Below are 25,678 nucleotides of genomic sequence, written 5' to 3'. Positions count from 1 at the left end.
CCGGGAGGACTGCCCTGTACAAACCATCTGGCCCCCGCTTTACTGCGCCTCATCGGGGAGGACGCCCACACCCTCTCTCTCCAGGTGAGTATGTCTGCCTTGCTCCTGTCTTAAATAAACTACTTCTCTGCGTGCTCCCCCACATGTTGTGCTCTGTCTCTAACAACAAACTTCGTACCTCTTTTTACACTTTTTCCTCCTTGAAACACTCTCGCTTTCAAACGGGGCAAGAGCCAGGGCAACTTTGCTTCTAGCCTCCGGCCCCTGGTGGTCTAGCAGCTAGGATTCCTGGTTTTCATCCAGGATACCTGGGTTCAATTCCTGGGCAAGGAACTAAGATCCCACTTCAGGGCCATTCACTGCTGTCTCTCCGAGAACAAGGCCTCCACCCATGGCACTTCTGGGTTGGGGGCTCCGGTGTCTCTCGGGATGCCCAATCCCAGACCTAATGCTGAAGGTACAGGACGGCCCAGGGGGTGCACACAGGGTGTAGGGTCCTCTGCAGCACTCAAACGAGAAACTGAGGGTCAATGTCCCCCAAAGATGGGACGACCAGTCTCGGCCCACACACAGCAGTGGACAGGCCGCACGCTCTCTCTCACCTAGAGGGCCATTTTCCGGCTCCAGTGACCATCGTGAACTCTGTCCCCCGGGGGACAGCTGTGGCCGGGATAACAACTGCCCTCTGACCGTGCACGTTACACTGGCCTTTGGTCAGATATCGGGGCCACGGATGGAGCCAGGGAGAGGAGGAGGGAAGAGGCGGGAGACAGAGGTCTGGAGGGGAGGCCACCCCGGCAGGTAGGCAGGACGAGGCAGGGGCTGGGCTGCAGGCTGAGCCCAACCACACACTCTCCAGGGTCAGGAGAGGTGCCCACCAGGGCTGGGACACCCAGAGGGCTCAGGCGAGGGGCCCGGTCCCCGGGCTGCGGTGGGCAAACCAGGCATAATCCCTGCAGAAGGTGGAAAGCCGTGACAGCCGGGGTTCTCACTCTGTCCCCTGGGTCCAAGGGCACCGCTCACCACACCCCACACACCCACAAGAGACACCCCGGCTGCATCTGGACTCCCCCAGGCCCTCTGAGACAGAAAACACCCAGAAGAAAAGGGAATTTCAGGAAGCAATTTGAGCCACCCGGTTTCAGTCCTGTTCTTAGTGTCTGATGGTCTGGGGGAAGGGAGTTCACACCTCCGGGGGCTGGGTACCAAGTCCTATAGGAAGCGGGGCTGCAGTCACAGAGCACAGCCCTGAGGAGCCACATGTGCCTGGGGCCGGAGCAGGGAGGGGCGCGGAGCCCTGGGCTGCAGGGGAGTGAGTCCACCACCCCAACCCTTGGTGAGTGGGGTCCGAGAGGATCAGGACAAGGGAGTGGAATGGGGGCCACGGAGGGAAGCCTGGCCTCGGGGACCCCACAGAGCGGCGGGAGCAGCCAAGCGGGCACGGGGAAGGCGGGCTGCCCAGGGGTCACAGCGCTGGCCCAGGGGTCACAGCGCTGGCCCAGGGGTCACAGTGCTGCCCCAGGGCAGGGACTAGGGAGCCCAGGGCAGGGGCGTGTCCACACCAACAGGGCTGGAAACCCAGGGGCGGCAGAGCTCGGCGGGGCTGCTGGGCCTTCGAGGAACATGACGGGCTGGGGGACGGGAGCCTGAGGGCTTCGCTTGGCCAGATGTGCTGCAGGCACAGGGCTGGGCTGGGGCTGAGGATGAGGCCAGGATGGGCAGGTGGGTCTGAGCGAGGACAGAGGGAGGACGCTGGCTCGGCACAGGGGAAGGAAAGGCCCCCCCGGTGGCGAGGGGGTGGGGGGAGGCTGAGGGTCCTGTCCAGGACAGTGGAGCCGGCTTGAGCCCCAGGGCAGTGGCAGGCGGGCTGGCGGTGGGCTCTGGGCTGGGGCCAGGGCCCAGGGCAGCGGGAGCGCCGGGGGCACAGCAGGCAGGGCTGGCCGCACAGGGGCTGAGCACGCAGCTCCACAGGCTACACGAGGGGCGAGCGGAGCCAGGGCCGGAGGGCCGGGAGCAGGGGCTGGGGGCCGGGAGAGGGCAGGCAGAGGGCAGGTGACCCGGCAACTGGAGGGAGAAGCGACCAGAGGAGGATCCCGGGGGTGGTGGGAGAGAGAAGAGGGTGAAGCTCGGCAGGCCAGGAGCTCCTCTGGGAGGGGCCCACGGTGGGACAGGGGCTCTGCCAGAGGAGAGGGGCCCGGAGACAGGGTGGACACCTAGCGACTCCAGGGAACAGAGCTCAGCCCCGGGAAAGAAAGGAGTCAGGAGTGGAACTGCACTAGGGTGAGGGCTCGGGGGTGGGCCAGAGGGGCACGGGTGCTGAGGGCCAGAGCTCCAGGGACAAGTGGCAGGGAGGCAGCAGGTAAGCAGGGGGCTGGAGAGCAGGGGGTCGGGGGCTGCCTCAGGGGCTCTGGGGAGCAGGTAGAGCTAGTGTAGGTGAGCCCGGGGCTGGGAGGGTGGGGGGCTTCCCTGGAGCTTTGGGGGAGCAGGTAGAGCTAGTGTAGGTGAGCCCGGGGCTGGGAGGGCAGGGGGCTGCCCTGGAGCTTTGGGGGAGCAGGTAGAGCTAGTGTAGGTGCGCCCGGGGCTGGGAGGGCAGGGGGCTTCCCTGGAGCTTTGGGGTAGCAGGTAGAGCTTGTGTAGGTGAGCCCGGGGCTGGGAGGGCGGGGGGCTTCCCTGGAGCTTTGGGGGAGCAGGTAGAGCTTCTGCAGGTGAGACCGGGGATGGGAGGGCAGGGGGCTTCCCTGGAGCTTTGGGGGAGCAGGTAGAGCTAGTGTAGGTGAGCCCGGGGCTGGGAGGGCAGGGGGCTGCCCTGGAGCTTTGGGGGAGCAGGTAGAGCTAGTGTAGGAGAGCCCGGGGCTGGGAGGGCAGGGGGCTTCCCTGGAGCTTTGGGGGAGCAGGTAGAGCTTCTGCAGGTGAGCCCGGGGCTGGGAGGGCAGGGGGCTTCCCTGGAGCTTTGGGGGAGCAGGTAGAGCTTGTGTAGGTGAGCTCGGGGCTGGGAGGGCAGGGGGCTTCCCTGGAGCTTTAGGGGAGCAGGTAGAGCTTCTGCAGGTGAGACCGGGGCTGGGAGGGCAGGGGGCTGCCTCAGGGGCTCTGGGGAGCAGGTAGACCTTGTGTAGGTGAGCCCGGGGCTGGGAGGGCAGGGGGCTGCCTGGGAACTTTGGGGGAGCAGGTAGAGCTAGTGTAGGTGAGCCCGGGGCTGGGAGGGCAGGAGCTGCCTGGGAGCTTTGGGGGAGCAGGTAGAGCTAGTGTAGGTGAGCCCGGGGCTGGGAGGGCAGGGGGCTTCCCTGGAGCTTTGGGGGAGCAGGTAGAGCTAGTGTAGGTGAGCCTGGGGCTGGGAGGGCAGGGGGCTGCCTGGGAGCTTTGGGGGAGCAGGTAGAGCTAGTGTAGGTGAGCCCGGGGCTGGGAGGGCAGGGGGCTTCCCTGGAGCTTTGGGGGAGCAGGTAGAGCTAGTGTAGGTGAGCCCGGGGCTGGGAGGGCAGGGGGCTGCCTGGGAGCTTTGGGGGAGTAGGTAGAGCTAGTGTAGGTGAGCCCGGGACTGGTAGGGCAGGGGGCTTCCCTGGAGCTTTGGGGGAGCAGGTAGAGCTAGTGCAGGTGAGCCCGGGGCTGGGAGGGCAGGGGGCTTCCCTGGAGCTTTGGGGGAGCAGGTAGAGCTAGTGTAGGTGAGCCCGGGGCTGGGAGGGCAGGGGGCTGCCCTGGAGCTTTGGGGGAGCAGGTAGAGCTTGTGCAGGTGAGCACAGGGCTGGGAGGGCAGGGGGCTGCCTGGGAGTTTTGGGGGAGCAGGTAGAGCTTGTGCCAGTGACCACGGGGCTGAGGGCAGGACGCAGGGCAGCTGGCAGTGGGGGCAGAGCAGGGAGTCCTACAGGAGATCGGGCTGGGGGTCCCCCTGGGGTGTTCTGAGGGCCCTGGGCCAGGGAGAAGGGGCACAAGGGCAGAGAGGACTCAGGCCTGAGATGGTGAACCGGAGCTCAGATGGGCAGAGTCTAGACACTCGATGGACCGGAAGCCCGGGCTCAGCTGAGAGGCCAGGACGAGGGGCTGGAGGCAGGTGAGGGAGCATCTGGGGGAGGGGAACCTGAGTGCACAGAGAAAGGAGAGCAGCCTTCCCGCTGGAGCTCAGGGGGCTGGTAAGGCCGGGCGCAGGAGGCTACCCCAAGAACTCAGGGGAGCAGGCGGGGGTGCGCAGGGGAGCAGGGGGCTGGGAAGGCAGGGGCTGCCCACGAGCCCCGGGGTCAGGGGATGAGGGGCCGAGCTAAAGGAACTTTGGTCTGGTGGGAGGGGCCAGGCGGACGGCAAGGCCAGGTGGAGAGAGGACCATGGGAGGGAAGGTCTCTGAGGCTGAAGGTGCAAGGGCATCCCTGAGGGGACCTGATGGGCTGCAATTCATGGGCCCAGTGTCCCCAGTTTTCCAGGCGCCTGTCAGGGCTTGGGACAGGAGGTTATGACATGCCAAAGTGAGCTGGGGTTGACAGGACAGTGGACCTGGCTGAGGGGATAGGAGGGGCCCTTTCAGGGCTCCGAAGGGGCTGCAGGTCTGAGCTGATCAGACCAGGTTCAGAGGGGACAGGTCCAGCCAGGGAATGGGGCTTGGGGTGCTGGCACCCTGCAGGAGGAGAAGGCCAGGGGCAGTGCAAGGCTCCCAGAGATGCCGATGGGCAGAGCTGATCCAGAACACACGGGCCCTGGGTGGCAAAGAGCAGACCAGGACAAGGGGACAGGAGCGGAGCAGGGCAGTGGGCTCAGGGAGCAATAGCCACTGGTCAGGGCTCAGACCGACGGCCTGATCAGGCCAGACACCCACAGGAGGACTGGGGCCCCGGGGGGATCTAATCCAGGTGGTCACCCAGCACTGGCCCCCAGCGGTGTCTGGAGCCCACAGCTGCAGACGCAGAGACCTGGGGTGGGAGACAGCCATGCCGGGCCGCTGGTCTTCAGACACGCTGGAAGCACATGGTGGCTGGGCTCAATGGTGCCCCAGGCCTGCACACCTGATGCCCTGCCCGGGCCCTCGCAGGGGTGAGGCCCTGCCAGTCACACGGCCTCCTCTCTCACAGCCTCCCCCACGGCCCCGGCAGTCTACCCTCTGCCTCCCAGCTGTGGGAACACACCTAGTTCCACAGTGGTCGTGGGCTGCCTGGTCTCGAGCTACTTCCCTGAGCCAGTGACCGTGACCTGGAACTCGGGCACCCTATCCAGCGGTGTGCACACCTTCCCATCCGTCCTCGGGTCCTCGAAGCTGTACTCACTCAGCAGCACTGTGACCGTGCCTGCCAGCACCTCGTCCGGCAAGACCTTCATCTGCAACGTAGCCCACCCGGCCAGCAGCACCAAGGTGGACAAGCGCATCGGTGAGGGGACGGGCCGCAGGGAGGGTGTCCACTACGAGACAGGCCCGGGGTCAGCCCTCCCACCTGAACGCACCGCACACCAGGGATGGGGAATCCCGCCCAGGGTGTCACGGGAGGCCTGTCTCTCTCCCTCACCTGAAGTCCTCCCAGGCTCGGGGAGGGGGTCCTCTGGGCGTTTCCACCAGGTCCAGTGTGGGCACAGGCTGGACGCCTCCCCCAGCCCCTGGGCCCACAGAGGTGGGCACAGGTCTCACCTGCCAAAACCTGGCCCTGCCCTAAGGCCAACCCCGGGCCGTCCCCAACCCCGGTAACCTCCTGTCTGTTCTCTCTGCAGAGATCAACGGCCCAAACCCCTGTTCCAGGTGTCCCAAATGTCCACGTAAGTCACCCGGCCTCACCCTCCGCCCCTCGGAGGTGGACCTCGCCCAGGCGCGGCACTAGGGGGTGGGAGGGGGATGAATGGGTGCCCAAGGGGATGTCCACCCAGGGGCTGACCCCCTACCGTGTCTCCCCGACCAGCCCCTGAGCTCCCAGGAGGACCGTCCGTCTTCATCTTCCCCCCGACACCCAGGGACACGCTCACAATAACCCGAACACCGGAAGTCTCCTGCGTTGTGGTGGACGTGAGCAAGGAGAACCCCGATATCCAGTTCTCCTGGTACGTGGACGACGTACAGGTGAACACGGCCAAGACGAAGCCAAGGGAGGAGCAGTTCAACAGCACCTACCGTGTGGTCAGCGCCCTGCCCATCCAGCACCAGGACTGGCTGAAGGGAAAGGAGTTCAAGTGCAAGGTCAACAACAAAGGTCTCCCAGCCCCCATCGTGAGGACCATCTCCAAGGCCAAAGGTGGGTCAGGTGGACGGGCGCAGGAGGGTCCCTGGGGGCCAATAGCAGTGACCATCGTGCTAACAGCCATGCCTCTCCCCACAGGGCAGCCCCGGGAGCCGCAGGTGTACATACTGGCCCCACCGCAGGAGGAGCTGGCCAAGAGCTCGGTCAGCTTAACCTGCATGGTCACCGGCTTCTACCCGGGCGACATCGACGTGGAGTGGCAGAGAAATGGGCAGCCGGAGTCAGAGGACAAGTACGGCACGACCCTACCCCAGCTGGACGCCGACGGGTCCTTCTTCCTGTACAGCAAGCTCAGGGTAGACAAGAGGAGCTGGCAGCAGGGAGACACCTACACGTGTGTAGTTTTGCACGAGGCTCTGCACAATCACAACACGCAGAAGTCCATCTCCCAGTCTCCGGGTAAATGAGCCCCACGGCATTGTCGCCCCAGCCAGCCCTCCCTCCCCTTGGGCTCTCAGGGTCCAGCGAGGACGCCTGAGCCCCAGCCCTGTGTACATTCCTCCCGGGCGCCATGAAATAAAGCACCCAGCGCCGCCCTGGGACCCCGCACTGCTGTCATGGTTCTTTCCGAGCAGAGCCCCGGGGCACGCCGGGCCTGCGTTGGGGCAGGGGGGACCCGGCTCTGGGTCACACTTGTCACCACCAGTGCGCGAGGGCTGATCCCACTCAGGGCCAGACCCAGAGTGTGCGGGTCTGCGCAGGCCGCTTGGGGGCTGCCCGAGGCCGGGGAGGGCCCCTCCCGGAGGCGACAGCTGCTCCGGCCGCCCTCCGCCCAGCAGCTGCTGGGGCTGGAGTGTGTGCCCGGAACGGTAGAAGCCCACCAGAGACCCTCAGGAGAATGAGTGCCCACTTCTTCCCGCCCCTGTTCCAGCCCAAGCTGTGGGACACTGGCCATCCTCGTCCCCACGTTCCTGTCCCTGGCTCCAGGGTCCGCGTGCCAGCTCTGTGCCCTCACGGGGGCCACACGCGGCCCGGGGTGGGTGGACGGCCCTGCTGCACCGTCGGGCACGGGAGATCAGGCCCCCCTCCACTCAGGCCAGGTGGCTCTGCCCTGCTTGTCCCTGCCAGGGGCCAGGCCTGTGCACTCGTGGGGACACTCATCCCTGTGCCCATAAGGGGCTGAGGCAAGCGGCCCTGAGTGCCCGGGGAGGGACCATCCAGACGCACCCGTGGACACTGAGCCCAGAGCCATTGGAAACGAGCCCCCCACTGAGCCACAACAGCCCACACACCACCGCCTTCATCCACATGCACTCACCTGCCCGCGTACACGCGTGTGCAGGGCACCCACCACACACACCCACGCGGGTGCACACACGCGGGCCTTGCACACGGGCCCTCCCACAGGGCAGCCGCACAGACCCACACCCGACCACAGAGCTGGGTCTCATGAGTCCTCGCCGTAGACCCCAGCCTGGTCCCCACCCTCCAACGCCCATGGGCTGCTCAGCGGCCCCTCCCCACACTGACCGCACTGACCACCTCCGTCACCCATCCCTCCTCTTCCCTGGGGCACCGACACCGCCTGCCGAACAGGCCAAAATCCTCCCACAGCCCCCTCGTCCCGGCACTCCCAGCCCCGCGGGCACAGGGACAGAGCCCAACACTGTCCTGCCCCTTCCCTGGGGCAGGGCCCACGGCCCACGTGCTCTGCTGACCCTCCCGCCCTCCGGGTCTGGCCCCAAGGGGCGAGGAGGCCGGGGCCTGAGCCACTGTCCTGCGGGGGGTCCGGGCACCCTCCCCCCAAGGGCCCCAGCTCAGCTCACAGCACAGGACAGGGAGCAGGACCCACTGGCCAGGCCGAGACTGGGGCCCAGGCTGGAGGAATGGGGGGCTGGGGCTGGTGCCCAGCGACTGTCCTCAGGTGCCTCTGGCCCGGCCCACCTGGGGCATCCCGCCACCACCCCGCCACAATGGGAGCCGCGCTGCGAGGCCCCGATGACCCCACCCCTGACCCCCAAGGGCAGGCACAGCACTGACCCCCCCCCCCCCGTGCAGAACAGCTCCTAGAGGAGGAGACCTGTGCTGATGCCCAGGACGGGGAGCTGGACGGGCTGTGGACGACCATCTCCATCTTCATCACCCTCTTCCTGCTCAGCGTGTGCTACAGTGCCACCGTGACCCTCTTCAAGGTGGGCGGGCCGGCCCTGCTGTGCCCTCGCTGTCACCACTGTGTCTCCAACTGTCCCCTGTCCCCTTACTGTCCCCCACTGTCCCCTCACTGTCCCTCACCTTCCCTCACTGTCCCTCACGGTCCCTCACGGTCCCCCACTGTCCCTCACTGTCCCCCACTGCCCCCACTGTCCCCTCACTGTCCCTCACGGTCCCCCACTGCCCCCACTGTCCCCTCACTGTCCCTCATGGTCCCTCACTGTCCCCCACTGTCCCTCACTGTCCCTCACTGTCCCCCACTGTCCCCCACTGTCCCCTCACTGTCCCTCATGGTCCCTCACTGTCCCCCACTGTCCCTCACTGTCCCTCACTGTCCCCCACTGTCCCCTCACTGTCCCTCACCTTCCCTCACTGTCCCTCACAGTCCCTCATGCTCCCCCACTGTCTCCTCACTGTCCCTCACTGTCGCCTCACTGCCTCCTCACTGTCCCTCACAGTCCCTCACAGTCCCTCACTGTCACCTCACTGTCTCCTCAGTGTCCCTCACTTTCCCTCACTGTTGCCTCACTGTCCCTCACTGTCCCTCACTGTCCCTCACGGTCCCTCACGGTCCCTCACTGTCTCCTCACTTTCCCTCACTGTCCCTCACTGTCCCTCACTGTCTCTTCACGGTCCCTCACTGTCCCTCACTGTCTCCTCACTGTCCCTCACTGTCCTTCACTGTCTCCTCACTGTCCCTCACGGTCCCTCACTGTCCCTCACTGTCCCTCACTGTCTCCTCACTGTCCCTCACTGTCCCTCACTGTCTCCTCACTGTCCCTCACTGTCCTTCACTGTCCCTCACTGTCCCTCACTGTCTCCTCACTGTAGCCTCACTGTCCCTCACTGTCTCCTCACTGTCGCCTCACTGTCCCTCACTGTCTCCTCACTGTCCCTCACTGTCCCCTCACTGTCCCTCACTGTCCCTCACTGTCTCCTCACTGTCCCTCACCGTCGCCTCACTGTCCCTCACTGTCTCCTCACTGTCCCTCACTGTCCCTCACTGTCTCCTCACTGTCCCTCACTGTCCCTCACAGTCCCTCACTCTTCCTCACTGTCTCTTAATTTCCCCTCACTCTCCCTCACCATCGCCTCACTCTCCCCTCACCTTCCCTCACTGTCCCTCACCCTCCCCTCACAGTCCCCCACTGTCCCACACTCTCCCTCACTGTCCCCATCATGTCTTCATGTCCACCCTGGAAACCCTCGCTGTCCGTCGGCCCGGGGATGGGGGGCAGGCCCTGGGTGGCGGCCCAGGTGGGTTCCAGCCTGCACTCACCCCTGCCGCCCCACAGGTGAAGTGGATCTTCTCGTCGGTGGTGGAGCTGAAGCAGACGATCGTCCCCGACTACAGAAACATGACCGTGCAGGGCGCCTAGCGCTCACTACGTGCTGCGTCCAGGGCCACCCCGGACCGGCAGGACCACGTCCATCGCCTTGTGCCGCTCAGCCTGCGCCAGGCCTGCCCCTCCGCCTGCTGACCTCGCCAGCCTCTGAGCTCACGAGTACCCTCGCCTGCACCCCCGGCCTCTGGCCTCGTGGCCACCACGACCTGCCCCCCACCCCACTCACAGACCCGAGTGGACAGCAGGTGATGCCCAACCTGAGCTGATGTCCCCGCAGGACACCTCCAGGACCCCAGGGACCACCGGGAACACCCGGGTCGGCGTGGGGGTCCCCCTGGAGGAGGAGGAGGCCGGCCTCCCGGGCTTCTGCACAGGGCCCGCCCCCTGCATCTTGTCCCGGCCGGGCTCCAGACGCAGGGTCCCGGGAGGACGGCCTGTGTCAGAAGCTGGAGGGGAACCGCCCCCCTCAGCGCCCGCCTCTCCCAGCAGGAGAGCTTCTGCTGGTGCCGCTAGTGGTCCCTCCGGTCACCTCCACCGAGGACGCTGCTCAGAGCAGGGCCTGGGCCCGAGGCCGCTGCAGGAGCCCCAGCGCAGGAGGCGGTGAGGTCCAGCCAGACCGGCCTCCCGGAGAGGGCCCTGCTGACCTGGTGCCCCGCGGGCTGAGCTGGAGGGGCTCCCAGAGAAGAGGGCAGAAGGCGCGGCCAGCGCATCCTGCAGCCAAAGGCCTGAGTCACGTACAGCAGGAGCTCCGCCTGCACCGGGCTGGGGGTGAGAGGCGCGACCCCCGTAGGGCCAGCCTCCGGGCCCGGTACCAACTCTCCGCCTCTGGGGAAACACGCGCTCAGCATCCGCGTCGGAGAGGCCGCCCCCCAGGTGGGAAGGAAGGTCCACGTCATCGCAGCATGGGGGGCTGGTCTCCGTTTTAAATGCTGGAGCCCACCGATGCTCTTTGCCGTCTCTTCATTTTCTTAATGACAATAAAGCGTTCTTTACAGTCGCCTAGCTCGCTGAGAAGTCTCCCTAGGTTAACACGCCTCCTACCCTCGAGAAGTCCACAGCCTGCCTCCCCCACACCACCGCCCAAGCCTGGGCGTCCCGCCTGGCCTGTGGGCGCAGGGGCGAGCCAGGGTCCTGGGGGAGCCACAGGGAAGTCGCACGCGTTGGGTGTGTCCGCACAGGAGGCTGTAACAGACACCACAGGGGCCTTTGACGACAGACATCACTGTCTGACACGCTGGAGGCTGGAATCCCAGATCCGGGAGGTGCAGGGCTGGCTTCTCCTGAGGCCTGTCTCCGTGCCATGTAGACACCGTCTTCTCCCGTGTCCTCACGTGGTCGTCCCTCTGTACGTGTCTCTGTCCTAATGTCCTCCTCTTATAAGGACGCCAGTCAGACTGGATTAGCGCCCACCCTAGAGACCCCAGTTTACATCATCACCTCTTTACAGACCCCATCTCCAAATACAGTTACATTCTGAGGTCCTGGGGTCCAGGCTTCAAGACTGGAATTTGGGGACACAATTCAGCCCAAAACAGCCGAGCTGAGTGCCAGAAAGGAGGACCAGGAGGGAACGCCAGGAAGCCAGGCCAGGAGGGGCAGCGGTGGGGAGGGGCTGTCAAAGGGGAGCAGAGCCAGACCAGGCTCACCGCTCAGGACAGACTGGGCAGTGAGAAGGACCGCAGGAGGCGAGGGGGTCCGGGTGGCACTGAACTCAGCTGGCTGCACAGAGGTGACCCGTGTGTCACAGGAGGCGCAGGAGTGGGGCTCCAGGGGCTCCGGTGAGGGACCAGGAAGGGTGGCCGTGCAGATGCAGTGAAGCTGCTGTGTCCGCCGGCCGGCAAGGGTGCAGGGGCGGGTCAGGACTCCGCCGTCACAGAGACCAGGGATCAAAGCCCCGTCCCTCCTGGCGATGCCACCTCAGAGCAGACACAGCCCTCCCCAGAGGGCAGAGTCAGGATCCACAGCTGTCGGCCCTTCTCAGTAAAAGCTCCACGAAAGGGGGCCGGGGCCTGGGTCGGGGGCTGGCCGTGCTGGGCTCCCTCAGCCCAGCGGTTCAGGGGGGCTGGCTCATCCCGGGGACGCGGCCTTTCGCTGCGGGAAGCCACGCGTCTGTTTGTTGCAGCCTAGCAGGGCGAGGGGAGGAGGCCGCCCCTCGACAGCCCCAGGCCGAGGCCCAGCAGGACAGCGGCCCAGACCGGGAGCCGGAGTCTGGTCAGCATGGACGCTGCGGCCCAAGGCCGTCCGATGTGCCGCTCCAGCTTCCTGTGGGGGAGACAGAGACAGACAGAGGCAGAGACAGAGAGAATGGTCTGCAGGGAAGGGGCTGCATCGCTCAGGGGGCCCTGCACCAAACGGGGAGGCCGGGAGGGGCGGCAAACAGGACGGCCGAGGGTGGACAGCCGTGTCCAGGAGACCATCTGGCCCTCGGGCACCCCGCCAGGCACGCTGGGCACGCTGGCACAGGGCCCCCTCTGCCTGCTGGGCTCCACGGGGGCTCCAGGCGACGGGCCTGGGGGTCACCCCACACCCTGCCTTTCCCTCCCCCAAACATGTAACCAAGAAGCTGAACTTGCCTGAGGACAGCACAGCCTGCCCAGCCCTGGGCCCTGCCCCTCACTTCTATCCCCCAGACCAACGATCAGCCGCTAGCCGGCCCGCCCCGCCCCGCCCCGCAGGAACGCCAGGGTGGTCACACGAGGGCCGGTCCCATGGCCTCCTAGCTGAACACCGTCCCTGGCACGGCTGCCTCTGGGCCCCTCGAGAGCTGCCCCACACTGGGCCCCAGGGCTCCCACCCTCGCCCCCCAGCAGTGCCGCACCACACGACATCCCTCACCTCTCCATGCCCCCCAAGCACCCCGAAGCCCAGTGGCCGACGCCTGCCCTTGAGCCCCTCGGGCTGCACCTGTGTGAGCCTGAGGTCAGCCTCCCGCTGCGTCCTGACCCCTGGAGCCCCCCAGACCATGAGCTCCACAGACACCTGCCAGTGCCTCACCTCGCCACCACACACCTCCATCTGTGTCTTACACACACACACACACGCCTGCACCCCTGGGCCACCACCCGGTCCCAGCCTCCTCCCTCACCAAGGGAGACATTGTCAGTCTGAACTCTGCATCCCGTTGTGGCATCTGTGCTGTGATGTCCATGGTGTGGTGTCTGTGGGGTCCAAGACATAGAATGGTCGGTATGAGTGGAGGAGGGGAAGAGAAGGCGATGCAATGGACTGAATATTTCCTCCAAAATTCATACATTGAAGCCCTAAGCCTCTAATATGATGCCATTAGGAGGTGGGCTTTGGGGAGTTGATGAGGTCATGAGGGTGCTCCCTTTTGAGTGGGATTAGTGTCCCTGTAGGGACCCTATAGAGCTTTCAGTCCTTCTCTACATTAGGACACAGCAGGGAGACGCCATCTGTGAACCAGGAAGCGGCCCTCACCAGACACCGAATCTGCCAGCTCCGTGACCGTAGACTTCAAGCCCCCAGAACAGTGAGGGCAAGTGTCTGCCGTCCATATGTGTGTGGTGCCTTGTTGGAGCAGCCGGACGAACTGAGACAGGAAACCCCTGGCCAGGTGACCCCACCCCCAGGACCCAGGTGGGCTGGCAGAGCAGTGGCAGGGCTGGTGAGATGCGGGAAGGACCCGCCAGCGCGGGGTGTAGGCACGCGAGACCCCTGGCGCACGAGCTGCTGAAGCCCCACGTGTGCTCAGCTTGCATGGGGCGGGCCTGGAGGCGGGCCAGGCCAGGATGGGGGTCGCACGGAGCCCTGCTGGGGTCCGTCCCGGTCCACGGGCTCCTGGCACTGCTGCTGCCACGTCACCAGGCCCGCCCAAAGTCACAGGGACGGTCGGCCTGCGGGGGAGAGAGCAGGGAGAACAGCCTGGCCTCCCCAAAGAGGCTCTTACGGGCACCCCCAGACGTGGCTGAGCCGCCGCACAAGGGGGGGACCAGGCTGGGCACCCGTCTCCCCGTCATCCCTGTGGATTCGTCAGACTGCTCTCCAGGCTGGGATCACCATTGCAAAGTCACAGCCAGGGCCTGCCCGGACCCAGCCATGACCGGCACGGGTGTGGGCAGGGGTAGGGGCTGGGGCTGGGGCTGGGGCAGGGGCTGGGGCTGGGGCAGGGGGCCGGTAGGTGGAGGAGTTGGTCACAGCATCAGCATGACTTGGGGTTGGGTGACAACCCCCCCACTGCCACCCCTGGGCTCTTTTCAAATGCAGGCTGCAGAGGGCCAGGCCGGGGGAGAGGCCAGTGGGGGCTGTAGAGCTTGCCCACCGCCAGGTGTGGGGACAACGAGACCAGGCAAGGGGCCAGCAGCGTCAGTGACACAGACAGACCCCGGAGGGCACAGTGCGCAGGACGAGGTGGCACACCAGCTGTCAGGCAGCTGGCTCTGGGCTCCTCAAGTGTGTCTTCACCCTGGGGGTACGTCGATGACTGTCCCCACCACTCACGGCCCCCACCCTCTGTGGTTCTGTCCTGGGGGACGAGGACACTCACCACACACTGGCCCTGCCTCAGCGGAGGAGCATGCGCTGGAATGTCCACTGTGCAGACCACCACTGCTCCGTCCCTCCGCCCTGACATTGGCAAGTTCCAGAAAGCGCCTGCTCCTTTGTCCTGGCTACCAGAACAGAGGAGCCCAGACAAACTGCAGCAAACGCAGCAGCGAGAGAGAGATAGACCCTGACATCGTAGCCTGTTCACCTGGGGGCTGTGATCTCAGTGCATCCTAGTGAAAGCTGGCTGATACAGCCACCCTCAAATGCCACTGAGTGAGGTAAACTCGACAACAAGCCCAAATGTAATAACCACATCTGACGTGCACACAGTGTCCTGACTTTTACAGGGTTTTCAGAGACTATTAGTCAGGGGTCTCAAGAGAAACAGAACCAATAGAACATAGATGACAGATAGATATAGATAGATAGATGATAGATAGACGATTGAAAGATAGATAGATAGATAGATAATAGATACATACATACGTACGTACATATGATATAGCTATATATGTATATATGTACATCTATAGATAGAGCTAAAATACAGCTAAAGATAGACATAGACATAGATGACATACATATGGAGACAACAAGATTTCTTCCAAGGAACGGGCTCTCACGTTTGTGCGGGGTTGCCTGGCAGTTCTGAAATCTGTGGGGCAGGCCAGCAGGCTGGAAGCTCAGGTGGGAGTAGGTGCTGCTGTCTTGAGGCAGAATTCCTTCCTCTCCGGGAAGTCTCAATTTTGTTAAGTCCTTCCCTGGTTGGATGAGGCCCGCCCACATCATGCAGGGTCATCTCATTTACTTGGAGCCCACTGATTGCAGATGTTAACCACATCTACAAAATACCTTCACAGCAGCACCCGGACTCATGTCAGAACACACGGCCCCGCTAAGTGGGACTGTGGCCCTGACCCTCACGGGGACCTCCTCTCCTTTCGTACTCACAACGCCCCAAGAGGCGGCGGTCACTGTCACAATCTTACCATTGAAGCCCCTGTCCGAGGGGACGCCCCGCCTCTGGGGAGGACGCCAGGGCTTCATCTATGTCTTCTGAGCCAAAGCTCATGTTCTTTCCACTGCCCACACTGCCTCTTAGAGAGACTCGACAGCACCCTCCTCCTCCGATTCCTGCCCTCGGGGACAGGCTGCCTGAGGACATCCCTCCAGCCTGGAGATGTTTGGAGAGACAGAAGCCCTGGAAGTCCTGTGAAGGTGCATCCATTTATCTACCGGACAACTGCTCACCAGATGGCAACTCTGCCATCATCGCTGGACACTGAGTACCCCGTGATGAATACCACAGATGTGGCCTCTGACCTCAAGGACATTAGGGAGCAGGGCAAAGGCAGGCATCAAGTAAATCATTCCACAGACAATGATGTAAGGACCATCATGATAAGTGCTATGAATGGAAAGCTGGAGCGTGAGGCCCTACAACAGAAGAAACAGCCCAGTCTCGGGGCCAGGGCGAACTCCCCGGGGGGAGCACCCTGAAGCAGAGCCCTGGAGGAATGGTGTGGCTGCCTTGTCAACACCTGGTCTCCTGCCCTCCCGGCCACGGAACTTCTGGACCCAGGATACGTGGGGCCAAGCGGGAGCAGATGTCAGTGACATGATAGGTTTCAAAACATGGTCTGATGATGACTCTCACACAGATGCATAAAGAAAACATCTCACAATTTTATTTAACTCAATTAATTGTTTACACCCACTTCAAAGTAGAATTCAAAGTACTACATGTATAGAGTTGAATCAAGGATGCTGAAATGAGTTTATACATGGGAGGCGGAGAAGAATCAATCATCCTTCCAAAAAAGAGAATTTGCATTGCCATCAATTATCCATGGCTTACAGAGTTGTGAAGTAGCTCAAAGGTAATGAAAATCATAGAGCCCGTAGAATCAGATAACCTTGAAGCGTGTGCAAGACAATGCCTTGCTTTCCACCGAAGACACAAGAAGTAACCCTTTGGTCCATTTCCAAGTCTTTCACAATTTCTCCTATTAACAAATACAACTCACAGAAACAGATCCAGAATATATAGCGAACTCCTGCAAATCAATCAGAAAAATCAAACAATTCGGTAGAGAAGTGGTAAAGAGAATTAAACAGATGTTTCACAAAAGATGTCCAAACAGCCCTCAAACATTTGAAAGGAACCAGACTGGTTACGAAGGAAATGAAAATGAAAAACCACATCAGAGAAAGTAGTTCTGACTCCACCACAGGTGAGGCAGCTTGGGCCAGACTAATCCCTTGCAAATAGTAATTATAAGCCCTGGCGGGGGGGCGCTGTTTTAAAAGAGGAGTTGAAGGCACTGGGGAATGATCGAAAGCAAGCAGACACTGGAGAAAATGATCCCCTTGAAAGATTTCTCTGAGGATGTACCCCGACCAGGCACCAGGTGCAACTAGAACATGAACAGGAACTGCAGTCACACTGGCTCGAGGGGTCAGATCATGGATGCAGGGCCGCATTGCAAGGGCAGCTGGAAATTAAGGGGAGATGTCCATAAAAGGAGGGCGCCACAGAAGGGGAGCCCCCAAATTCTGTACGTACACTCTGCTCAAACCCTTGACTGTCCCCTTACCTGTGCATGTGTAGGGGAAACTCCAAAGGGCCTGGGAAAAACCACAAGCAGGAGGCTGAAAGAACTGAGGAGATGTTAGCTACTGCCAACCACAGAAATAGTACCATGGCAGGCAGATTTTGGAATCCAGTCAAGCTAACTGCGTCCCGACAAAAAAATCAATACTTCTCTGAGGAAGAGTACAAAATCCATAGTCTGGACTATACTTCATCCACCACACCCAGCACGCATTCAAAAATTACTAAGTGTGCAAAGAAATAAGAAAATGTGACCCAGGGGCTTCCCTGGCGGCGCAGTGGTTGAGAGTCTGCCTGCCAATGCAGGGGACGCGGGTTCGAGCCCTGGTCTGGGAGGATCCCACATGCCGCGGAGCGGCTACGCCCGTGAGCCACAATTGCTGAGCCTGCGCGTCTGGAGCCTGTGCTCCTCAGCAAGAGAGGCCGCGACAGCGAGAGGCCCGCGCACCGCGATGAAGAGTGGCCCCCGTTCGCCGCAACTAGAGAAAGCCCTCGCACAGAAACGAAGACCCAACACAGCCATAAATAAATAAATAAATAAATAAATGGATTATCACGTTTAAAAAAAAAAAAGAAAGAAAGAAAATGTGACCCATAGTCAAAATACAAAATAGTCAATGGAGAATGATCCAAAGATGACCCAGACACAGACCCAATTATGACAAAGACATTAAAGCAGCTATTATAAATATGTTCAGAGATCTTAAAGGAAAATATGCTCATAATGAGTGACTAGATAACCTCTACAGAAAACTTTAAACTATCTATAAGAACCAAATAAAAATTCTAGAACTAGAAAGTACAATTCTCAATTTTTTAAGTCACTTGATGAGCTTAACAGCAGATTGGAGAAGGCATAAGAAAGGTCAGAAAACTACATTTCAATATAGAGACATTCTATATTTATTATAGATATTCTAATTTATTATGTATGTAAAATATATCTATATATAATATATAGATTATATATAATATCTATATATTTTATATATCAATAAAATGTTCTTTTAATCAAATCCAAAGAACAGAAAGAAAAATATTGGAAAGAAAGAAAAGAAGAGACTCAATGGCCTATGAGACACTATGAAACATTTGAAAATACGTAAAATTTTGGAGTCCCAGAAAGGGACAAGAGATAGAAGGGGGGCAGAAAATGTCTCTGAAGAGATAAAAAGCAAAATTCCCCAATGTGATGAAAATATCAATTTACAGATTTAAGAAGCTCAGCCAGTTCCTAACCATAAATACGACATGATGTGTCATGCTGAGACACATTGTGCAAACTGATGAAAACCAAAGGTAAAGAAGATGTCTTGATAGCAGCCAGAGAAAGAACACAGACATACAAGGAACAAACTACAGCTGGCTTCTCATCGGAAAAAATGGTGACCAGGAAACAATACAAGGGGGGAGTTTCAACCCAGAATTCTATATCCAGAGAAAATATCGTTCCAAAATGAATATGTAATAAACATTTTTAGATACACAAAAACCGAGGGAGTGCATTTCCAAGAGACCTGCAGTAAAGGAAAGGCTAACAGAGAATCTTTGTGCTGAAAGGAAATGACACCAAATGGAAACTCTGATCTACAGGATGGAAAGGCGAGCATCAGAGATGGCAAACATGCAAGTGCAAAAACTAATCTTTTTTCTCTTAGTTTCTTAAAAAGATAATCGATTGTTTAAAGTAAAAATTATTAACAGTATGTTGTGGGGTTTATAATACGTACAGATGCAAAATATATGACAGTAGCACAAAAGATGAGTTCATAAATGAAACTATACTTTTTCAAGGCTCTAATGACTTATGTGAGGTAGTCAATTATTCAATCTAAGTTCATTGTGATGACTTCAGGATGCACATTATATTCACTGAAACCATATGCAAAGAGGCTTATCTAAAAAGTTGACAGAGAAATTTTTTTTAAAAAAAGGAAATCCTAGATCACACGTTGTTTCAGTTGTCATGCCTCTTTCGTTTCCTTTATTTTTTTAATACATTTATTTATTTACTTATTTTTGGCTGCGTTGGATCTTCGTTGCTACGCGTGGGCTTTCTCTAGTTGCAGCGAGCAGGGGCTACTCTTCATTGTGGTGCATGGGTGTCTCGTTGCGGTGGCTTCTCTTGTTGTGGAGCACAGGCTCTAGGTGAGCAGACTTCAGTAGTTATGGTGCGTGGACCCTAGAGTGCAGTCTCAGTAGCTGTGGCACACGGGCTTAGTTGCTCTGCGGCATGTGGGATCGTCCCAGTCCAGGGATTGAACCCATGTTCCCTGCATTGGCAGGCCGATTCTTAACCACTGAGCCACCAGGGAAGTCCCCAGAGAAATTAGAATGGAATAAGTACTTAAAGTACTTATTAAGTACTAAGTATTAACTAATAAGTACTAAGAAGTACTTATTAACCCAAAAGAATGTAGGAAAGAAGGAATAAAGCTACAGTGAACACACTTGATAGACAAACTTTAAGAGGTGTTCCCATAAGATTAGGGACACAGCAAGGACGCCTGTCACTCCTGTCATACTATTTTGCAGTGCTTTTCAGATATGTGCTTAAATATTTGTGGATTGTGAAATCAAATCAGACAGTTACAGCCAGCTCTTTCTAATAAATAAAGAAAAAAAGTCTATGCATTGTACATAACAAGGGTAAATATTTTCAGGAAAATTTTGTTTCAGTTACATAAATAAATATACATAATATATGTTACATACAAATAATGTGTGTATGTGAATTAGATTATAATATAAGACACTTTTTTTACAAGGATTGTGGTCGAAACAGTTTGGAAAATGTTTATTTAATAGATTATTGGAGGTCCTGGCCAATGCTACATGAAAAGAAAAAGAAACAGGGCTGTTAAGATTGAAAGGAAAGATGTGAAGGAGGTATTATTTGTAGATGATGTGATCATTGCCAAGGAAAAGCCAACACAATCAGCAGACAAACTGTTAGAACTAACAAGAAAATTGGGACAATTTCCATGCAAGACCAACTTACCAAAAGCAGCTCTGTTCCTCTATGTCAGCAAAAACCTACTAGAAAATGTAACAGAAAGCCGGGCACAAGTCACAGCAATGGGAGGAATAACCTGGGAAAGAATGCCCAAGACCTCTGAGAAAAAAACTGAACTCTATTCAAGGACATAAAAGAAATCTGAATGGCTGGAGAGATACACTGGTCAAGGAAGGAATGACATGTTAGATTAAAGTGTCATCTATCTCCCAGACTAAGAAATAGAGTGTACTCCCAACCAAAATTCCAGCTGGGTTGGTTTTGTTTGTTTCTTTGTTTGTTTGTGAGATCCATTTACAGCTTAGACTATTTTGAAAAACAAAAGCACAGGACGAGGGGTTTCAGGGGGACTGTCCCCCTGAATGTTAACACATACACAAAACCATCACTGAAAAGGATGGTATTCATGCACAGACTACCAGACCCAAGGAATAGGAGAGCACTCAGAAACAGCCTGGTCGTTCCTAGGAACTTGGACTACAATGAGTGTGGTGCCTTCAGGCAGCGGGAAAGCTTCTGAGGTGGGTGGGAAACTGGCTCCTTCTGTGGAGAACTTCACCCTGGGTTTCTACTCCACACCATATGCACGGTGAGTAGTGGTGGAGCCTGTTGGGATCAAACACTTACATCTGAAAGGCTAACTTTAAATATAGCTGAAAGGAAATGGACCAGCAAGGCTGGCGGAGCACAGTAATAGCAACAGCCTGGTGGGATGTATGTCCACCCAGAACTTCAGAATGTGACCTTGTCTGGATATAGGGTCTCTGCAAATGTAATTAGGTTAAGGACCTTGGGATTAGATCACACTAGATTTCAGAAGCGTTGTAAGTCCAGTGACTTATAAGAGGAGAAGATGACACGCGGGGCAGATGGCCATGTGAAGATGGAGGAAAGATTGGAGTGATGTCAATAGCCAGCAGGGGCTGGAAGAGGCAGGAAGGACCCTGCCCTGGAGCTTTCAGGGCAGCTTGGCACTGCCAACACCTTGTTTTTGGATTTCTTGCCTTCCAGAATGTGAGAGTCCATTTCTGTGGTTTTAAGCCACCAAGTTTGTGGGCCTTTGTTACTGCAGCCACAGGAAGCTCACACGGCAGCCTCCAAACGTGCAAGCTGTAGGGTAAATAGCTGATGAATCTGCCACATGGAAATCAAGAATTTCTGTTAAAGGAGGACTCAATAAGCAGCATTAACAACCAGGGGATTGACCAGGAGAAGTTTATCCCAAGGTTAAAGCTAGCAAGGGGCAGGCACCTAGAGACGACTGCCTTGCAAATTCCCAGGAAATCGCCAAGAAAATCTTCAGAAAGCAGGATGAGATCAGAGACAGACGTCCAAATGTCTCCCAAGTCTCTGAAGAGATACTCCAGCTCATTAGTAATGGGAGCATTTAAATTAGAAGAGAGACAACGCACTGCACACTTCAGAGATCGTAACGACAGCATCCTTGCTGGGGAGGCAGGCACGGAGCTGGAGAAGCGGGGCCTCCCTGGGGTGGAGGGCGTCTGGAGGCCGGGGTGGTGGTGGGCCAGCCCCAAGAGGGAGCGGGCAGCAGTGGAACCAGGCCTGCCCCGGGGGAAGGAAGCCGGGGAGGGGGGATTGAAGCATCTTTGGGCCCATGTTCGGGGCCACAACCAAGGACAACAAGGGGCTCAGCTGGTCTCGCTGTCCAGGAGAACTCTGGGACCTAGCCCCCACCGTGCGTACCGAGGGCAGTGAGCCCCTGGCTGAGTCTGAGGGGTCTGGAGGCTAGTGCTGCCGCCCGGTTAGTGTCCTGGTCAGGAAAGGTTGAAGAAACATCTGCAGCTTGGCCTTCCCTCCAAGCAGCCCACTGGCTGGAGCCAGCGTTGGCCCCTGGCTACCCCACAGGCCCTTACACGGAGGCCCAGCCTCAGAGGGACCTCACACTGCCTTGGCTGAAGGCCCACCCATCCCAGGCTGTCTGGCCAGGTCCCATCTGACTTCCTGCAGTCCCCAAACCCCCCAGCTCCTTGAGAACTCCCTGACCACACGGGATCCTGCTCCGGGCCCGCCTGAGCTGGGTCATTAGAGAGCGGCCTGAGGGAGACTGCGCTCGCCCTGTCCAGGCTCCCAGCTCCAGGCTTCGCCACGTCCTCCAGTGCCACGGGGCCACGCTGAGGGCTCCCGGCGCTGCCGGGCAAAGCCGCCCTGCCCGACCAGCCACCTGCGCAAGCGGCAGCAGCTCTGTTCTTGCACACGCAGCCCCGGCCCTCCTCGGTCGGCAGGGCCTTTTGAGGGCTGGGGTAGGAAGGCACAACCTCTCCCCGCTCCTCAAACACACAGGTGTGCACACACACAGACACACGCATGGATGCACACACACGCACCCAGCTGTGGCGCCGCACGTTTAGGTGCAGAACGTGTCCGAAGTCACTGAAGTAAAGCAGCAGCACCTTGGGGTCACAGGAGGGGCAGCTGGACCCTGTGCTGGGCAGGACAGGTGAGACGGCCTGAGCAGGGTGGCCGGGAGGGCTAGCGCCCTACGCCTGCTGGGTGGAGGGGGCGCCAGCGGGCAGGAGGGGGACAGCCAGGCCCAGCCCTGGGCAGAAAGAGGGTGGGGGAAGGACGATTCCTGGAGGCCAGGGCGGGGCCGCAGCCCCAGAGAGGCAGGGAGCACGCGTGCCCAGAGCTCAGCCGGCGCAGGAGCGCGTCTCCTCCAGCACCAAGGGGCGCTTCCCCCCACCCTCCCTGCCTCTGCGCCCGGCAGCCCAGTGGCTCCTGGGGTGCGGGGTGGAGCTGGGGGAGGGGCCGGCTGGGCACGAGGCCTCAGCCTTGAACGCCCACAGCTGGGCAGGAAGCGCAGGGGGTGCCGGGCCAGGCCCCCAGCCCCACACACTCACAGCGTGCGGGCCGCAGGGCCGGGCACCACATGGCAGAAGGCTGCCCGACGCGGCTCTGCCTGCCCTGTGGTTTCTCTCAGAACCTTGAGTCCTTCCAGGGAACTCGGCGTTCCCCTTGCACCTGCCAGGCGGCATCTGTGCCTGGTGCCGAGGGTGGGGCGGGACAGACCAGGACAATCTGTCCTGGGGGCCTCGGGGCCCTGGCTCTGCACACGGGGCCCCCCCAGCCATCCAGCAGCCCCTCTGGGGTCTTCCAAGAGGCCCGGACACTCCTCTGAGCGTGCAGGCCCGACAGCCCATCCCGGCACAGCCTCCCTGCATGCAGACCAGCGGCCCTGGGTGTCCTGGGCCCAGGGGACGTGGTCCTGCTGTGTCCCTCTCCAAAGACTGCATGTCGCCTCCCAGGAGCCCATGCTGATGAGCTAGCTTGCAAGTTCTCGTGGCCTCCCCTGTGTGTGGGCCTTTGGGGGGCTTTGGGGGGCTCCAGGGACACACCGGCCTGCAGGACACGTCCACAGCCTGGAGGCAAGGCCGAGACTCAGCACGCCATCTGGCTCAGCACGTGCCAGTGGAGTGTCGATGGTAGACTGGCCGCCCCGACAGACCGGAGTCGAGTGCTGTGGGCACCTCTACGAAGGCCACTCTGTGGTCCCCACACCTTGACGGACAGCAACAGCACAGGGCTGCGTGGTACACCCCAGGGTCCGGTGGCTACAGAGGTCTTGCCGAGCCACTGGCCAAGCTCACAGCCACGTCCCGCCGCCCCACAGGCCCCTGCCAGCCCTTGCCGGCCACGCAGCCCAGCCGCAGCCCCGATGGGAGCCCAGCTGCAAGACGGCGATCGGGAAGCCGGCTCGCAGACAGCGGGTGAGACTGCCGGCCGGCAGGGTGCCCAGGAAGCCACCAGAGGACCAGCACCTGCCTACACGCAGCTGGACCCACAGCCTCTCACACTCGCACCCAGGGCCGCCCACCGGGCCAGCCCCCAGACCACTGCTCAGAAAGCCCCATGCTCCACCACAGGCACCTAGGCCACGCGGGCCTCAACTTCTCAGGCACAAAAAGGCCAGGACCGTCCCTCACGGGGCTGCCTCGGGGGCAGCGGTGGCGGTGCCTGGTGCCCTCTCCCTTCCCGGGCCATCGTGGTGACCACAGTGTGTGCCGGCCGCTCACCAAGTCAGCCCCTGGCATCAAGGGAAAGAGGTCACGAGCCGGGTGGCAGAGGCCGGGGAAGAGGCCACAGAGAGGAGCCTCACCTGAGACCGGCCGTCACTGGGTCGACTTCCCGAGAACAGAGAGAGAGAAGGGAACTTCCAGGGCTGCCGAGGCCCCTGCGGCTTCCCACTCCATTTTTAGCTGAGAGCACTGAGGCAGAGCTCGCCCCCCTGCCCCGCCCCGCCCCAGGCCCTATCGTCTGGACATAAAAATAACAGCAATGGTTCCTAACGATTCACCTTATCTGGGAGGCTGCAGACGGCCACCACTGGCCAGATGGGCCACACCAGCCATGGGCACCCGACAGAGGACCCCAGCCCCTCAGGCACCCAGCCACTGGAGCTGCCCAGACCACTGCTGGGAGAAGACACCTGGACCGCCTGCCCAGTGGGGACCCAGCTTCTGGGTCACTGCTTGTCTTGCAGCTGTCCCTTCCCTGCATGGAGACGCAGGGAAGTAAGAGAACGCTCGAAGCTGACCTGGAGAAGACCAAGGGGCCGAGAATCTCAGACAGGTCAGGGCCAGGGCAAGAATCACACACGGGGCATGGACCTTGGGCTGAGCGTGGATCTGCCTACAACCAGTAAAAACGGTGACGGCCAGCCCAGGGTCAGGGGGAAGCAGCGGGGCTCAGTCCCTAGGCCGGCCAACATGGCAGGCAGGCCTGGGCCCACATCGTCTGGCCTGAGCTGGGCTGGCCTGAGCCAGCCTGACTCGGGTAGGCCAGGCAGGGCTGGGCTGGGCCAAGTTTGGCTTCAGTGGATGGAGTTATGTGGAGGGAGATGAACTATCCCAGCCTCAGCTGGACCACACTGGCCAGAAGGGCTGTCCTCAGCCATGCGGGACCGTGCGCTGAGCTAAAGTGAGCTGGGCTGCCCTGAGCCAAGGGGATTCTGGGCCAAGCTGGGTGGACTGAGCCAGGTGAAGTGGGCTTAGAGAGAGGCTGTCCTCAGCGGGGCCAGTGGGGCTGAGCTGGGCTCTCCTGGACCAGGCTGCTTTGGATAGACAGGGAGGCAGCAGGCTGGTCCAGCTGAGCAGAGCTCAGGACTCAGCCATCCTACGTTGGCTCGGCTGGGCTGTGCTCAGATGAACTAGGTGGCCGCAGACTCTGCTGGACTGAGCTGGGCTGTCAGAAGAAACTGGGCTCGGCTGAGTGGGGCCCAACGAGCATAGTCAGGTGGGATAAAGTGGGCAATCTGGGCTCACCTGGGCTGAATGCTCTGGGCTGGGCTCCTCTCTGCTGAGCTTGCCTACCCCGGAGGGCTGGGGCTGAGCTGGGCTGAGCTGGGCTGAGCTGAACTGGGTTGAACGGGGCTGAGCTGGGCTGAACTGGGATGAGCAGGGCTGAGCTGAACTGGGTTGAACTGGGCTGAGCTGGGCTGAACTCAGCTGAGCTGAACTGGGCTGAACAATTTTCAGCTGGGCTGAACTGGGCTGAACTAGGCTGAGATGGGCTGACCTGGGTTAAACTGGGCTGAACTGGGCTGAGCTGGTCTGAACTGAGCTGAACTGGGATGAGCAGGGATGAACAGGGTTGAACTGGGCTTGGTTGAGCTGAGCTGAACTGGGCTGAACTGGGCTAGGCTGAGCTGAGTGAGGCTGAACTGGGCTAAGGTGGGCTGAGCTGGGCTGGGCTGAGCTGAACTGGGTTGAACTGGGCTGAGCTGGGGTGAACTGGGCAGAGCTGAAGTGGGTTGAACTGGGCTGAGCTGGGCTTGGTTGATTTGAGCTGAGCTGAACTGGGTTGAACTGGGCTGAGCTGAACTGGGTTGAAC

General features: G+C 59.7%; 1 gene segment (V, D, J or C); it reads left to right on the top strand.

The window, feature by feature from the left end:
* LOC309621297 (Ig gamma chain C region-like) overlaps positions 1-6,746 on the top strand; it is a 167,329-nt gene extending 160,583 nt beyond the window's left edge. Inside the window, exons 5-8 of the C gene segment in view lie at positions 5,049-5,342; positions 5,677-5,721; positions 5,862-6,191; positions 6,276-6,746.
* The last annotated feature ends 18,932 nt before the right edge of the window (positions 6,747-25,678 follow it).

Source organism: Balaenoptera borealis (genome assembly GCF_965194805.1).
Source record: "Balaenoptera borealis genome assembly, contig: HAP1_SCAFFOLD_422, whole genome shotgun sequence".
Classification (NCBI taxonomy): Eukaryota; Metazoa; Chordata; class Mammalia; order Artiodactyla; family Balaenopteridae; genus Balaenoptera; species Balaenoptera borealis.
The sequence above is the reverse complement of the archived record's forward strand: the minus strand, read 5'-3'. Positions and strand labels throughout refer to the sequence as shown.